This window comes from Macrotis lagotis, chromosome 3 (assembly GCF_037893015.1).
Source record: "Macrotis lagotis isolate mMagLag1 chromosome 3, bilby.v1.9.chrom.fasta, whole genome shotgun sequence".
Lineage (NCBI taxonomy): Eukaryota > Metazoa > Chordata > Mammalia > Peramelemorphia > Peramelidae > Macrotis > Macrotis lagotis.
In genome coordinates, this window is record NC_133660.1 from 92,152,528 (window position 1) to 92,169,238 (window position 16,711).

Sequence of the window (16,711 nt, forward strand, 5' to 3'; positions counted from 1 at the left end):
CACTTCTACCCCAACTTGTATTCAATTGCTTGCCAAATCTTGTCAGATCTCCCTCCATAGCTTCTCTCACATCTGTCCCTATTTCCTCCTTGAAGTACCATCACAACATCTCAGGGCCTTCCTTTGTCTGAACTTGAAATAACTCCTTGATTGTCTTTTTACTTAGTTTTCCCCCTCTAATAAAAAAATTCTTTCAATATACATCCAACAAATCTTTGTGGTTCCTTATTTCTCATGGGATATAATAATAGCTTTTTAGCCCTGTTTTGTACAGGCTCAATCTAACCTGCTTTATACCCTTAATTTAGTTTCTCTTTGTCATCTACAATATGTTCTATACCTAATTTTATTACTTTTTCTCTTGTTTTGTCTTGATATCTTCTGTCTTCATACATTTGCCCAAACTAGACCTGGATTTCATATCTTCCTCATTACCATTTATTGAAATGTTTCTTTTTCTCCAAAGTGTAGTTTAGATACTACTTTCCTTATGAAAACTTTTCCAGACTCCTTGCTGAAAATGGTCTCTCCTGTCTCAGATGTGCAGATCTCTCCCAATAGAATAGGCATCCTTCTAGGATGAAGCAACTATATTTTCTCATTTTTTTGAGGAATGTTTCTTGTTATAGATTTTGTTGCAAAGTTTAATAACAATATTGCAAATTCCTAAGCTTTAGGTAAAAAAAGGACAGATCTTTTAACAACTAAATTCTTTGGAATACCAACAGTGGAATGCTTCTTTTCCACAGTGAAACAGAACTCTCTGATGTCTTTAGGTGTTATTTGAATTGTTCTACTCTAACAATGAAAAGAGGTCATAGAACTCCTGGAGGCCAGGCAACACAAAGGGCCTCTGTTCTTTAAAATAACCCCATGATCAACTTGAGAGACACATGGAGATGGGCTCATGAGATTTTGTTTTAATTATGCTGCCTGAAGGATAACAATACTTTGTTCTTTTCTGTCATTATTCCTCAGAGGAACTCAAAGAAGCTTCACAGACAAATAATAACTAATTGTACCAACACCACTTAGAAGTGGCAAGGTATGCTTGCCTTCATTCTTCAGAAGGGGAAACTGAGGTATGTGGTTAGGTGATTCTCTGTTCTTAGCAGGATCTTTAGTTTCTCATATTTCAAAATCGCTAACAGATTTTTTTAGGTTTTTTTTTTTTTGCAAGGCAGTGGGTGTGAGTGACTTTCCCAAGGCCACACAGCTAGGTAATTATTAGGTGTCTGAGGTTGGAATTGAACTTAGGTCCTCCTGACTCCAGAGCTGGTGCTCTATCCACTGCACCACCTAGCTGCCCCACTAACAGATTTTTTAAAAATCATTCTCTTTCCCACTATAAGGGTAATTGTTTGCTTTATGAATAAGGTGAAAAGGAAACCACTTAATAAAAGGCTGATAAGACAACAGCCTCTCTTACCTTTATAAGTCATCTCTTTCTTAGTCATTTTAAAAGGTCTTTTTGTGTGTGGATTTGCTGCCTATCTTAGTTTTTGCTCCAGGAGAACTCTGAAGGTGGGGAATTGGGAAGACAGGTAAGGCATTCAGGTTAAGCCTAATAGGGTCAGGTAAGAGGAGCCAGGAAAGGGACAGGTTAGGTGGCTAACTCCATGCTGGAGGCTGAGTAGAAGAAATATATAACTCAAGGATGATCCAGAGACCACAAGAGAAAACATGTTTGATCCTGTGATGGATTTGAGTAAAATCAATCATTTAAACCATTTGCTATTGGACCTGACCCCTAGCTAATGAAGTCAGTTGGACCTGGAAGGTATTTTAATTTTTTTTTAAATCCCATAATTAGATGATGCTCAGTAATAAAAACTCAAACTCCAACCTAGACTGGAGTCATGCATTGCTGTTTCATAAAATCATTATTTGTAATTCATAACAAATTTTTTTCTACAAGGGCAATACTCTAAGGAACCAGATTAGGAAACAATTCCATTGCACTTTGTCACCTTTTCAAAAAATGTATTAATTTCTTATGTGTTTACATGACCTTCACTTCTAAATATCTCTTTTCCCTTCCCTACCTAGCAAGCTCTCTCTCACAACAAAGAATAAATAGATAAATAAAAACTGTTCAGCAAAGTCAGTCAACATACCAACCTAGTAAGCAAGATAGATATCTAAATGGTAGTGATAGATTAAAAATAGCTAGCTAACTAGCTGGATACCTAGATGATGCATTTATTGAGGATCTATTATGTGCTAGACACTGTGTTAAGTTCTAAGGATAGCAAAATATTCTAAAGAAGTTGACATTTTAATAGGAAAATATAACAATAAAAACAAAATATAGAAGGAAACTAGAAAGGGAAAAGGGTAATGATGATGACACAAGGCAGCAGATGTGGAAGTGAAGGGCACTGGAGAACAAATAGGAAGTGAAGTAACATGCTGGAACTCCCCAGTTATGGTGATAAGGGCAAGGATACACTTATCACTGAAATCTAAGAGTCCATGCAATAATTCATAACTGATGTTCATCCTATTTCTGACTCTTCCATATTTAAAGGGCAGTGGTTTTAGTCTGGCATTTGGAACACAGGTCTATACAGCCATGCTTTTGAATTTCTTTTTTTTTATTCATGCTTTTGAATTTCTAACAGGGTAGACAGGAAAGTCCTTGAGAAATCCAAATATTTACATTTTCCCAAAGGTTCCTCTGTATCTGTTTCATTGGAACTTTAAGTTCTTGGTATTTCTCAGAAATGTGAGTTCTTGGGTTCTACCATATGACAATCATCAGTGGTTGGCCATATTTCTTCCCAAGATTTAGAGGAGGATCATTTCTGCCACTCCCCTGATGGAGGAAGATGCAGAAACTGTGTTTTTAAAATTACTATTAGGCTGTTAGCAGTTTGTTTATTTAGATTGAGTTTGCCAGTTTAACCAAAAGACTGGCCAATTCTGTCAAAAAACCCCCCCCAGCATGGTTGATCCCCCCCACTCCTTGCCCCCTCTACACCCCAATTAAATTGTCTGGCTGTTGAACTGGAGCAGTCAAATTAATTAGATATGTTGGCAGTGTGTAGGTAGGAGTTTAGCTGAGAAAATTAAGAGGGACTTTTTTGTGTCTATAGGGTCCAGTGAGTGGGCAAGGCACCACATCAGGCAAGAGTCCCAAAGGGGAAATATAGGTCTTACAATATAACAATTTATAAGTTAGTATGAAAATCAGTGCTTTTATTAGGGATGCCTAGGGCTTGAATGAGTTAACTACTCCAGAAAAGTAAATGAAAGAGCAAGAGATAGGGTTCCCAGGGAAAAGGGATTCAATACCAAAAATTATGTAGTGGCTCCTTCTGTAACTTGGAACAATTAGATATCAGAAAGTAAGAAGACAGCCTTTGTGCATATGTGAATTCCGAATATAGCAGGTGTAAGCTATCTCTTAGGAAGCTGAACAGCTCTTCTAGGCTCTTTCCTTTTTGGAAACTTGCCACTGATAGAGTGAACCAAAACTCTTGAAATGCAAAGATTTCATGAGATATGGAGGCTGAATAATTGGATTTTTGGATGACATTACTCTAGCGAGATTCTACCACAGATGTACTTCCTGGGGTATTTTCTGTCAAAGAAGCAGGAGAAAATTTCTTCCCCTCTTGAGGCTACAGGAAAGATAAGAGACATTCTTTTGAATGAAGGTGGGAGGGGTGGAGAAAGAAAAAAATAATCTTCCCATCCCAACTTCTCTGTAGGCTGTAAGAAAGGGTTGAAGGAGTTGGGGGTGAGGGAGGTGTAGAATGAGACCATTTACTCTGCTTGCCTGAATGTGAACAGAAAGGAATGTGAACTTAGACATTAGCAGATCATCATCTTTAAGAATTTATAGGTGGTACAGCAAACAGAGTAACAGAAGGAAAGGAGAAAGGGAGCAGTATGGGTAGGTACAATAAAGACTTGAAGTTAGGATAGACCTGGGTGCAAATCCCACCTCTGATACTAGACCCTGGGCAAGTACTAAATCATTTGGTTCCTCAGTTTTCTTGTCTGTAAAATGAGAATATTCAATAAAATGACCTTTCTAGCTCTAAATATATGAGTCAAGAAAGGAAAAAGGAGAAAGGAAAAGTAAAGAGTCTATCATTTTACCTCTAGAAAGATTAACGTTTGATAAATTTGTAAAGCATGTCCTATTTTCCTTATTTCCTATTACCAGGAAGGACAACACCATGCTCTAAGGCTCCCAAACTAGGGGTCTTCCTAGATTTTTTGTACCTCTCACTCCCTCCCCGCCATTCAATATGTTGCCAGGGCTTTCAGCTTTACAAACCCTTTGACCCTCATCACCTCAAGCCTAGACCACTGCAATAGCCTTCTGGCAGCCTTTGCCTGCCTCAAATTGCTCTTCACTCCAACCCATTCTCCATGCAGCCACTAATGTGACTTTCCCCAAAAATAGGTCTGATCATGTCACCCCTCTACTCATTAAACTCTGGTGACTCCTTATCATCTCCAGGATCAATTCCAAAATGCTGTGTTTGGCATTCAAAGCCCATAACCTAGCCTCATCTACCTTTCTAGTCTTCTTGCATTTTACTTGCTGACAGATACTCTTCAGTCCAGAAATACTGACCTCCTCTCCTCGATATTGCCCAAAGAAGTCACTTTATCTCTTGGCTCTAGGCATTTTCCCCAGCTGTCCTCTACTCCAACTACTGACCTCCCTGACTTTCTTTAGATCTCAACAGAGTCCCACTTCCTACAGCCTTCTCTTTAATTGCAGTGCCTTTTCTTCGTTAATTATTTCCTAGTTATCCTGTATATAGTTTCCTTGGTACATATTTCTTTATATGTTGTTTCCCCTGTTAGATTGAAAGCTACTTGAGGGCAGGGACTGTCTTTTGCCTCTTTCAGTATCCCAGTGGTTAACATAATGCCTAGAACATAATATTTAGTTAATAACTTTATTGAATGATTGATTTCAGTGGGGAGAGAGAGTATATTAAAGAGACTGAGTATAAGAGCTAGGGAATGTGACATCTACTCTAATTTGCAGGAAGATGTAAGAACTGCTGGTGGTCAGAAGGAAAACAAATAATCTTCCTATAGAAAGAAGCCAGGATATTTTTTGTTTGGTAGAAAACATTTTGATCACCTGTGTAAACTAACAAACAGATTTGAGGCAGTATGCTACTTTTAAATATGTTTTTGCAGAGTTCATCATACAATCTGAATAGGGAAATCTGCTCCCCTTGAAGAAGGAAATTCCACTTGTCTGAATATAAATCTTTTTCCAGCTAACTCTTTTCTAGTAGATAGTGCCAAGTACATATCACCAGAATGTGCCCCTGTAGGATGTTGCCAGATGGGCTCTCCCACAATCATTGATCCTTTCCCTTCAACAGGACAGCAAAGGCTGCCAGAGCATATGCACATTCTTGTTGGAGAAATTGCCCAGAGTCATACATCTTTAAATTTATTCAACAGAATTGGCTTGCAGTTGGGCTCAGTGACTGATTCTAAAGATTGAATGGAATCACTCATTTTAGGACTTAACTTTGAATTGGGGGGTGTCAGGAGTCTCTTTGAGTACCACCAAGGAAAATTTAAAAATGCAAGTGGATGCCAATGGCATCAACTTTCAAGGGAAAAGGAAGAGATAGAAAAAAAAAGGGAAGGCTTGATAAAGGCAAGATGAAAATGGGGAAGAGGAGATAAAGAAGTATGGGGATGAGGAATGGCTGGGTGTTGTCAGATTGGCCAATATGACCAGAAAGGACAATGATCAATGTCAGAAGCAGTGTGGGAAATCTGGGACACTAATATACTGTTGGTGGAGCTGTGAACTCATCCAGCCTTTCTGAAGAGCAATTTGGAATTATACCCAAAGGGCAATAAAAAGGGCATACTCTTTGATCCAGCAACACCACTACTGGTCTATACCCAGAAGAGACCAAGAAAAAAAGGTAAAAACATCACTTGTACAAAAATATTCATAGCAGCATTATTTGTGGTAGCAAAGAATTGGAAATTGAATGATTGTCCATCAATTGGGGAATGACTGAACAAATTGTAGTATATGAATATTATATTAGAAACCAAAAAGGATGGGATTACAGAGAAGCCTGGAAAGACTTGCATGAACTGATGCTGAGTGAGATGAACAGAATCAGAAGAACATTGTACACCATAAGAGTAACATGGGGGGTGATGATCAACCTTAATGGCCTCACTTACTCCATTAATGCAATAATCAGAGATACAATAATTAGAATACCTGCAATGGAGAATACCATCTGTATCCAGGGAAAAAATTGTGGAAGACTAAAGTCTATTACTTTCAATATTTTTTTTAAAAAAGCGTCTTATGTACTACATAATTTTGCTATGTCTAATATTTTATTTTCTCCTCAAGGACATGATTTCTCTCTCAGCACATTCAATTTCAATCAATGTATAGTGTGGAAACAATGTAAAGATTATCAGATTGCTTTCTGTGGAAGGGTGGGGGGAGGAAACGGAGGGGGAGGAAAAATTATAAAATTCAAAACCTTACAAAAAATGATAGGTAGAAACTACTATAATTGGAAACCAAAATATTAATTAAAAAAAAGGAATAGCTGGGTGTCACCACTACTGTTTCATGTGCTACACAACTCTACCCAGTGTCCAAGGCAAGAGCCACAAAATGAAAGAAAAAGGCAGAGATGGTTGCAGCAATAAGAAGGTCCTAGGAAGATGGGTGACCAACAGAGACTTCAGGGAAACTACTGGAGAAATCTGGGAAAAGAGCAGAGGAACCTCTTGTTCAGGTAGCCTCTTTTTTAAATTAATTTTTCTTGTTATGCAGTTTGTTTTTTTTTCTACTGCTAAAACTCTAAATTCAGCACCTTGGGACAAAGCTCCGAAGATGCTATCCTAGTTTTGCCTCTGCTTGGGGCACAGGTTGCTTACCCCTTAAACTAGTCAACCAGTACATATTATCTGCATTTCATAAAAAAAAAAACCATGCAAAGGAAAAAAAACCATGTAAAATTCCCAATTTTTCCACTTAGGACAAACCCACATTGCAGTTTGAGTCACTTTGGCAACAAGAATGCTTTATGACCAGGAACAAACATGACAACCATTGCTTTACGTGATTTTGTTACCATAGTTTCCTTGTCCAGGGTGAGCTAAGGTGTTTCCCCCCCTTTTTTTCCTCTTCTCACAGCTGTGCTTGATGAAACCAGTGACTGATCTCAGGGGGAAGCCTATGACTTGGTTTCTGAACACAGCTGTAGCAGGCTGTTGTAACTGTATTATAATGAACCGAGGCTGTCATTGGGCTTGAGATCTGTTTTAAACACTGCTAAGGAGATGATGAACAGAGAATCCATGAAGAACACTCCGTATCCCACGGCCCAGTCCAGAGATGATGGAGATGCAATTATGAAGTGACTTCTCAGAGCTTTCATGGGATGAGAGAGGCCCACCCCAGCCTTCTACTTTAATTCAAAGGGAGGGATTTAAAAAAAAATCCTAAATTCCAGTAAACCATCAGAGGCTGTGCATTTTTATTATGTTCTACCAGCTACAATTTCCCCAAACTTAAAGAATATTTTGTTCAATTCTCTGAACTGTTATGTTTATGATGTGATCCAAATGGGCTAAGTGGGGTTTTGGACCTCTTCAAAAAGAACAAGACAGCTTTGGATAACTTTCCCAAAGATCTATTTTTGTTCATGCTAAAGGAATTACAATCTGATGCAAGCCATCATGTTAAAATGTCACTGTCTTCTCTGACACTCTACTTCCTGTCTCATTAAGCCAGTTGACTGGGTGTATTTAGTGGATTTAGACAATTCTGATCCTGATTTACTGTACTAATGCTCCATCCTTGAGGGGATTTGAAGGGGTGGGGGAAGGGACAGCACAATGAAGTCTTGTTCCCCAGCCAGGGACGATGAAGTCCTCAGCCGCACAGCCTTAAACACAGAAGGGGAGTGAGGCAATGGCCATAAAGCATTTTCACTGCTGTTATGAGATGAGATATAAAATGAGATTTATTTGTGGCAATCTGATAGAGAAAATTGAGTCCTGGGAATTGATGTCTCGGAAAGCTCTGGGTGTCTGCCAGGAGGTGCCGGGCCTGCGGGCCTCACCCAGCCAACTGCACAGCCGCTGGGAGGGAGGCGAAGCCAGTTGGGCTCAGACCCAGCGCTTGGCTAAGGGGGTCCAGCGACTTGCACGAGATGAGTTACAATCACTGGGACGGTCTGCTCCTGACCCGGTCACTCTTTAACAGCCATATTCTTCTTGACCTGAAATTGGTTCCATCATTCAACCCTTTGCCATTTCTTTTCAGGGAGCCCTTATTTTTACAGGCATGATATCAAAGCGACTTAAAATAAGATGCTTTTCCCTTCCATTTTAATACTTGTCCATTCATTTCAAAGAAAAGGAATGATTTAGATTATTGCATATAATAAAACTCAAGAGTGGCCTTGAATTTGAGAATACAGAAATTCGCAGATTATGGTTCCCACTGGGGGTGGGATCTGGGAGGATGTGGCAAATTGGACTCCAAAATTGAACAGGAAGCAAATTCAGTTGGGTGGTGGTAGCGGTGGTAAGGGAGTGGTGTGATGTTTGTTTTTTGGTGAGTGGAATGGAGTTGACCATGCAGAAGGCAGTAAAATGGGAAAGGAGGGACATAGGAATGCAAAGGACTCTGTGAGATGGTTGTACCATACTACCTCCCTTCCCAGGACCACAAAACAAGATTCAGAACAGCAGTCACTAGGAAGAGGAAGAATAGAAGTGCCTTTCTCAGAAGAAGCAGGCCTTCCTGAAGAGGAAGCACATCCTCCCTGAAAGTTGGCATCCTGGGACAAAACCCCATTTATCCAATGCTATTTATGCTTCTGAGATGTGATCCATGTAGTTATAGGACCACCTGGCTCCAAATATGTATCTGCATTTCTACATTCAACAGCACCTAATATACACAATTCTATCTATCTATCTATCTATCTATCTATCTATCTATCTATCTATTTATCTATCTCTGTGTGTCTGTCTGTACGCCCATCCACCCATCCATCTATCTATCTATCTAGCTAGCTAGCTAGCTATCTGTCATACTATAGGGGACAGAAAAGAAATTACTAAATGATCCCTCTCATGTTATAAGGGTTCCCTGAATCAGGTCACATATAAAAGCCAAGAAATATGAGCTTCAGAAATTCACAAACTCTTACCTTATGAGGTCTTGACTTCCATTATCTGGAATTCTCAGTTCCTGATCTCAGATCAACAACTGAAAAAGCCCTTCTGATTCTATGATATTAGTATAGAATGCTGGATACCACACCAGGATTTTATAAAAGTATCTCCTTCTTCCCTTTGCTCAGTCTATTCTCTCTCAACAACTTGGTTCTCTCTCAGCCTAATGATTTAATTTGAGTTTGACAAACATTTATTAAATACTTGTGTGCGAAGAGCCCTGATTTAGACTGGTGTGGTGGTGAAATAACTAAGGAAACAAAGACTTGAACTTGCCAGCATATCAAGTGATTAAGCAGTGCAGGCTAATTTGCATAATAAATCAAGACCAGGAGCTCCCAGGTTGGCTCTTGGTCCTGAATATACAGGGGAAGACAGATTTTTATGCATTAAACGAAAGAATTAACAGGATATAAAGCACCAATATAAAATTAAGTAATCTGATTTCTAATTGGAGGAAAGATTAGGATTTTCCAAATTGAAAGGAGAACAGAAGCAATTCCCTGAAATCAGAAAAAGAGATGATCTACTCTTCCCGAGTACCTGTGAACAATCAAAGGAAAATGGAAACAATAATTGATTGGGCCAGTTTTCACATAGGACATCCAGGTTACTTGAAATGTGTAATTGTGAGAAAACTCCTTGCAATAATCTGGGATGTCTGAGTTTCTAATTAGTGTAATCTAGTCCTCAATTAAGGATCTCTAAACAATAGATAGAGGTAATCCAGCCTCCTAACCACATAGGGCCAGGTTCAAACAGTATAGCAACATTTTCTCCCAATTCTCATGATTGAATTAGGTTTCTGACAAGAAATTGGACTAGACCCAAAATTAAGTAGAAAGGGAACTGAGTTAGTTCCAGAATTGAGTCACAAGATGGAGTCAGTGTGGTTCACTCTCTGCAATTTCCACAGTGGCGAAGATAGAAAATTTAGATTAGGCTCAATCCTACCTTCATAGATTATATATTCTAAAATCTAGAAGAACAATAAAATGCAGATAACTATTTTACACAATATTATAAATGCATTAGTTACAAAATGAGTGCCATGTGAGGCATGGAGAGCCAGTAGTAGATAAGAGGTATCAAACCTCCTAAATATACCTCCCAAACTGTAATTGGTAAATATTTAAGAAAATAAGTAAAATAAAGTAAAACATAGATAAAAACATAGAGCTCCTTATGAATGGAGAGTAGTAGATAAAGTGCTGGTCTCAGTGTTAGGAGGATCTGAGTTCAAGTCCTCCTTCTGACATGCATCAGGTATGTGATTATAGATAAGCCATTTAACTTTCTATTCCCTAGACATATTTAAAGTTTATGTACTAACTTACAGAAGTGTTTGGATAGACTTTGACAGAGGAAGCTCCTAGCTCCAAGAATTACTTCACTGATGCTGTAATATCAGAGGAAGATGTTTGCTATTGACAGAGGATTAGGGACAGTCTCATAGAAAATATCATTTGAGGTAGGCTTTAAAGAATGGGCAAGAGTTTAGTAGAGCTTTCTTTTTCACAGTGATAGTGATGGAGCTATAAAGTCCCTTAGGCTTTAACATACTATAATTTTGAGCAAGTCAAAATCACATGTATGATTGTGTGATTTAGGAAAATTACCTGAAAGTTTTTTACTTGAGCTTTTTAATCTGTAAAATAGTTTTATCATATTCATTAAACATTTATAGTGCTTGTTTATTGCCTTTCTTCAATATTTTCATACAGGTGAAGTCTGGCAAAATGTTTGTTTTAAAGGGACAAAGAAATCACAAAATGATAACCTTACAATCCTGGTGTTGGGTAAAAGGGACAAGAAGCCATCTTGTCTACTTTGCTTGGGTCAATAGGGAGGTGGTGTAGTGTTCTTGGTTATTTTATGTATGTAAGGCTTTGCTTTTTTTCCCCCTCAGCTCTATTTAGGGCAGGTCTTACTAACCTGGGATCTGTGAGTTTGTTAATATTTTGATAAATAAAATTCAATGTAATTGATTTCCTTGGTAATTCTGTGTTTTATATATATTTAAAAACATTAAATATAGTCTAATAAGGGGTTTATAGGATTTGCTGGATTACTAAAGGAATCCATGATATACACAAAAAAGGTTAAAGACCTCTGAAAGTTCACTTCTCCTCCTCCTGTCCTTCCCCTTCTGACTCCCTAAATTTCTACTCCATTCATGGTTTCTGAATCAGCCTGACACACAAGACCTCATGTGATTACCCCAATATGTATGTCATAGTCAGAGGATAGCGTAAGACAAAATCTTAGACAACCATGTATTTATAGCTTCCTTTGGAATTCATTTTGGCTTTATCCAGAAGATTTCTAAGAATAGAATCCTTTTATTTCAAAGAATATTGTCTGGTAAGATTTAGAGTATATTAATATATTGTGGGTAAGGTGAAAATAGGATGATAAAATATAGTTTTCTCTGTTTGACGCACTTCATTTTAATGAGGGGTTGAGACGTAGGCTGCTGGTTACCAGCCACAAGTCCCCTCCAAACCACCAAATTGTATGCTGCATTGTTCCCATTTGGTTCTCCCTCTAGTTATCCTAGAGCCAGACTTGGTACTAAGGAGGAAAAGTTTTCTTTTTAGATTTTTACCAATAATTAAACAGTTCACAAATTAAAAAAAAGGAAAGAGGCTATTCAAGATCAGTATAAAATAAGTATAATTTTATGTGATTAATCATGCTAATCTTAAGTAAAATTAAGAAAAAAATATTTTTTTTCAGTGTGAAGAATAAGATCTGAGAGAGAAACCCCTATCCCTCTGCCCACTTGATGAGAGATTAAAAATACCAGTTGGCTTTGCAAGCTGTACATCTCCTGGTAGAATAGTCCAGAGAGCATTCAAGCATATTTGGTCAATTTACACTATTTAAAGCTTGTGATTGGTGATATAGCAGGGCAATAGTTTGATTTAAAGAAGTAGCAAAATAAAAAAGAGTCCAAAACAACTAGCCAGAAGGTAGTGTAGGTAGAGCCTGGAGCCCAGAATCAGGAATTCCACAGCTCAAATCCAGCCACAAATCCAGTTTACCAGCTGTGTGACCCTAGGCAAGTCACTTACCCTCAGTCTGCCTGTTTATACTCAAAATGAGGATATTAATAAAACCTACTTTCCAGGGTGGTTGTGAGGATCAAATGAGATGATTATCTGAGGTAATTACCTTTGCTAACCCTAATACTGAAGAAATGCTAACTTCTCTGAGTACTTTGTGTCTCTGAAAGATGAGATGCTACCAACTTCCCCCATGGCATAGAAATATACTATATGTCAGTGAAGAAATACTGTATTTTCTATTAAAGTCGGGTAAGACAATATATCTTGAGTTAACTGGCATCAGCTCATTTTAAAAAAAACCTTTTTTTCTGGCATGGTTAGAGATGCACATATTGTTTCTCCTATTTTATAGCTAGCCTCAGAGTATTTACCTTCTAGGTCCTTAGAAGTCACCTGTCATATACCATATATTGGACAATTAATCATGTTCTGTCTTGCAATGTTTCTCATGGTTCTGTCTTGTATTATTTAACACAGTATTGCTATATTTTTTGTTGGATTCCATTGCTTGAACTGAGAGGGGTTCACGGAAGATGAGACATATGTCATTGAAAGGAATGAGACTATTTATTTGGGACATTTGTGAAGAAGTCTGAAAAGGAAGGTCATGTGAATTAAGTGGAGAAAGACAAAGAAGATGGAGGGAGGCAGAAGGGCACTAGGACAATCTCCTGAGAGCCTCATACTGAGTCCTGAACTAACATCTCCAAGGGAGGGCAACCCATCAATCTCCTTAAATGAGATTAAGCTTGACACCTTCAAACTAGGAAGTCTGTTTATCTCTCACATGGGGAATGGCCATAATACCTCCAAAGTCAACTTGGACAGGGAAGGGACAATCAAGAATCTCAGATGGATAGTCTAGGGCCTTCCTGGTGGACAGGGAAGGAGCACATCAAGACTCTCAGATGTGATAGTCTAGGGCCATGTTGAAAGTCCATGATGGTTTAGGACTTCTGTGCTCTCCCTTCAGGAAGCTTGGAGAATTCTGGGTTCAGTTAGCTCAGTTCAGGCTCATGGTTGTTTTGAGGGATCAAGGAAATTAATTCCTGGATCAGAACTGCTCAGATGTTCTATAGGAAGAAAAGGGTTTGAAGGTGAATTTGAAAGACTTTTTACCCCTGAGATAAGAGTTAGAGAACTAGCAACTAAAAAATCATAATTGAAGCTGTTCCAAAATATAAATTGGGGAAGAGAGCTCCAGAAAAAGGACAAGGGAAGGATTCCAGGTAGGAGAGGAATAATGCTAGAAAATAATACATTGGGCAAAAAAAAAGTCTAGAGACTCAAGGGGAGAATTCTTAGTATATAAAACAGATACTTTCACTCACATGAAATTGAAAGGCTTTTTCATATACAAAAAACAATAGTTTATATAAGAAAGAAAGCATGAATTGAGAGAAAAGACTTTAAATGAAATATCCCTTTGATGTGTGATATAAGGGATCAGCACAATGTGTAAGAGCCACTACCCCATGACAAAATGATTAAAGGATAGGAATAAATAGTGCTCAAAAGAATTGCAAACTATTAGCAAGCTTATGAAATTTGACTCCAGATTGCTACTAATAAGAGAAATTCAAATCAAACAAATTCAGTTTTACTTCATATCCAGCAGATTGGTAAAGGTGACAAAAAAATGAAAAATTGTCGATGAAGAAAGGGATATGGAAAGACAGACTTACCAAAAAAATATTAGTAGAGCCTTAAATTGATCCTAGGAAGCAATTTTGTAATTAAAAGGAAAAAAGTGACAAATAGGCCTAGAGTTTTTTTTTTAGGTTTTTGCAAGGCAAATGGGGTTAAGTGGCTTGCCCAAGGCTACACAGCTAGGTAATTATTAAGTGTCAGGGCTGGTGCTTTATCCTCTATGCCACCTAGCTGCCCCAGGCCTACAGTTTTTGACCCAGAAATTTCCTTACTAAGCATATGCCCTATAGAGCTAGAAAAAAAGAGAGAACTATCTCATATAAATAAAAATATTCATAGTAACTTTCTTTGTGGTAAGAAAGAAGTGGCAACAAAATAGATGCTCATTGAAAAATATCTAAACAATTTATGATATATAAAGTTAATGGAAGATTGCTAAACCATAAGAGATAATGAAGAATTCAGAGAAATAAAGACATATGAAGTTATTTAGAATGATTTAGAACCAGGATACATATAGATATATGTAAAATATATATTATATATATATATATATATATATATTACAATAATTTAATTTGATTAAACTGACATAAAATGTAATGACTCAGTTTGGTTAAAAATTTACCTCTGGGTGTGAACTGTATATTTACAATATAACATGTATGATTTCATATTTGAATGTGAAATATCACATACACTGAATATTGTTATGTTGCTTTTTTTCTTTTCCTTTTTTTAATTCTTTGTTACAAAGGATGGTTCATTGAATAGGTAAAAAGAGAGAGAGAAATATTCAAAAATGAAGTTCATGTAAAAACAAAAAAACCCCAAGAAATAAGGTTTTTCTAAAAAAGAAATCAAGAAATGATTAAGTCCGGAAGGGTCTACCACACTTTTTCATGGCTTGACATCCAGTCTCTTTACAAGTAGAAACCTCATATCATTCTTCCATGAACTTCTCAGAGGGCCTAGCCTTTATACTCACCCCAAAATATTTGTAGATTTGCCTTATTTTTTCTTTTTTAAGCTTTTAAGCTGCATTTAAGCTATGACTATGATAATGGAAGTATTTGCTTTCAAAGCCATTATTGAAAAGAAAATGATTACAAAATGGTGAATATGGCTGTTACCACAGTTTTGCCTCAAATCTGTAACCATATGCTAAAAAGTCTATATAGAACATAAAAAGTTTGAATTCTATATTGAAGGGTTTTACCTTTATAAAAATGAGGTACATTCACATACATTCAAATATTCTCTAGAATTGTCATTTGATATACCGAGTGATGCCAGAATCATTAGCTCATAGGATTGAGACCCTAAAGTGGCTTTATTGATGCTATGTGTTGTTTATGGTTCTTCTACTTTCCAGTATCATATATATATATATACATATACATATATATGTATGTATATATATACAGAACGCTCCTTATAACAAAGAAAATCAATTAAACAGTCTCTCCAAGTAGACCTGATTAAATATACAATAGTCTGCCTCTGCAGTCTAATGTTTCTACATGGAGGAGGGATATGTTTCATTATTGGTCATCAGGAACCAAGACTGATAGTGGCATTTAATATGATTTAATATGAATTCCAAGGTTTTTTAGTATTATTTATATTTACATTGGTATGGCTGGGTGACTCAGATAGAATACAGGACCTGGAATCAGGAAGACCCAATTTCTTGAGTTCAAATTTGACCTCAAGTACTTATCAACTGTACGACGACTCTGGGCAAGTCATTGAAGCCTGTTTGCCTCAGGTTTTCATCCACCACTTCAGTATCTCTGCTAAGAAAACCTCCCAAAGTGGGACTTGACTGAAATATCATTTTATATCAATATCAATAAATATCAATAAACAACACTTACATTACTGGGATCATTCTACCCCATGGGGCACACTCCTCTTGTATGTGGGATCCCTGAAAAGCTATCCCAAGTTAGAGAGACTCTCTGGGTTCTGCATCTAAAACCCATAACTTTGGAGCCCTCACTGACTAGATGACCTTTCCTCATCAACAAGGAGGCACAATTAGTTCAGACCACAGACACAGACACAGACACAGACACAGACACACAGACACAGACACACACACACACACACACACACACACACACACACACACACACACACACACACACACAAACATCTGGGACACACTCTCCCATAACTACACACACAATCACAGGAGGATCAGATTCTTTTTGTTAGGTTTTTTTTTTTTTACAAGGCAAATGGGGTTAAGTGGCTTGCCCAAGGCCACACAGCTAGGTAACTATTAAGTGTCTGAGACCAGATTTGAACCCAGGTACTCCTGACTCCAGGGCCACCTAGCCGCCCCCGATCAGATTCTTCTTAAACAAATATGAGGAAGTACACCTGAAGATTTGTGGTTGGGGCACGTAAGGCAGCAAGGGTCTGTGAGGGGTGTCCAGGGCACGCCTCAGATGTGGCATTGCAGGAGATGTCATCCTCCTGTTCCCTGTTAAACTCTTCCAGTGATGGGGGTGGCTAGGTGGTGCAGTGGATAAAGCACTGGCCCTGGAGTCAGGAGTACCAGGGTTCAAACTTAATAATTACCTAGCTGTATGGCCTTGGGCAAGCCACTTAACCTCATTTGCCTTGCAAAAACCTAAAAAAAAATAATAAACTCTGCCAGTGATCTGCTAGTCATAGATGTTGTCTCTACTAGAGGTTGGGGGATATCAAATTAGCCTTTTTTTCTCCAGACCTTTGTGCTCTCATAAGCT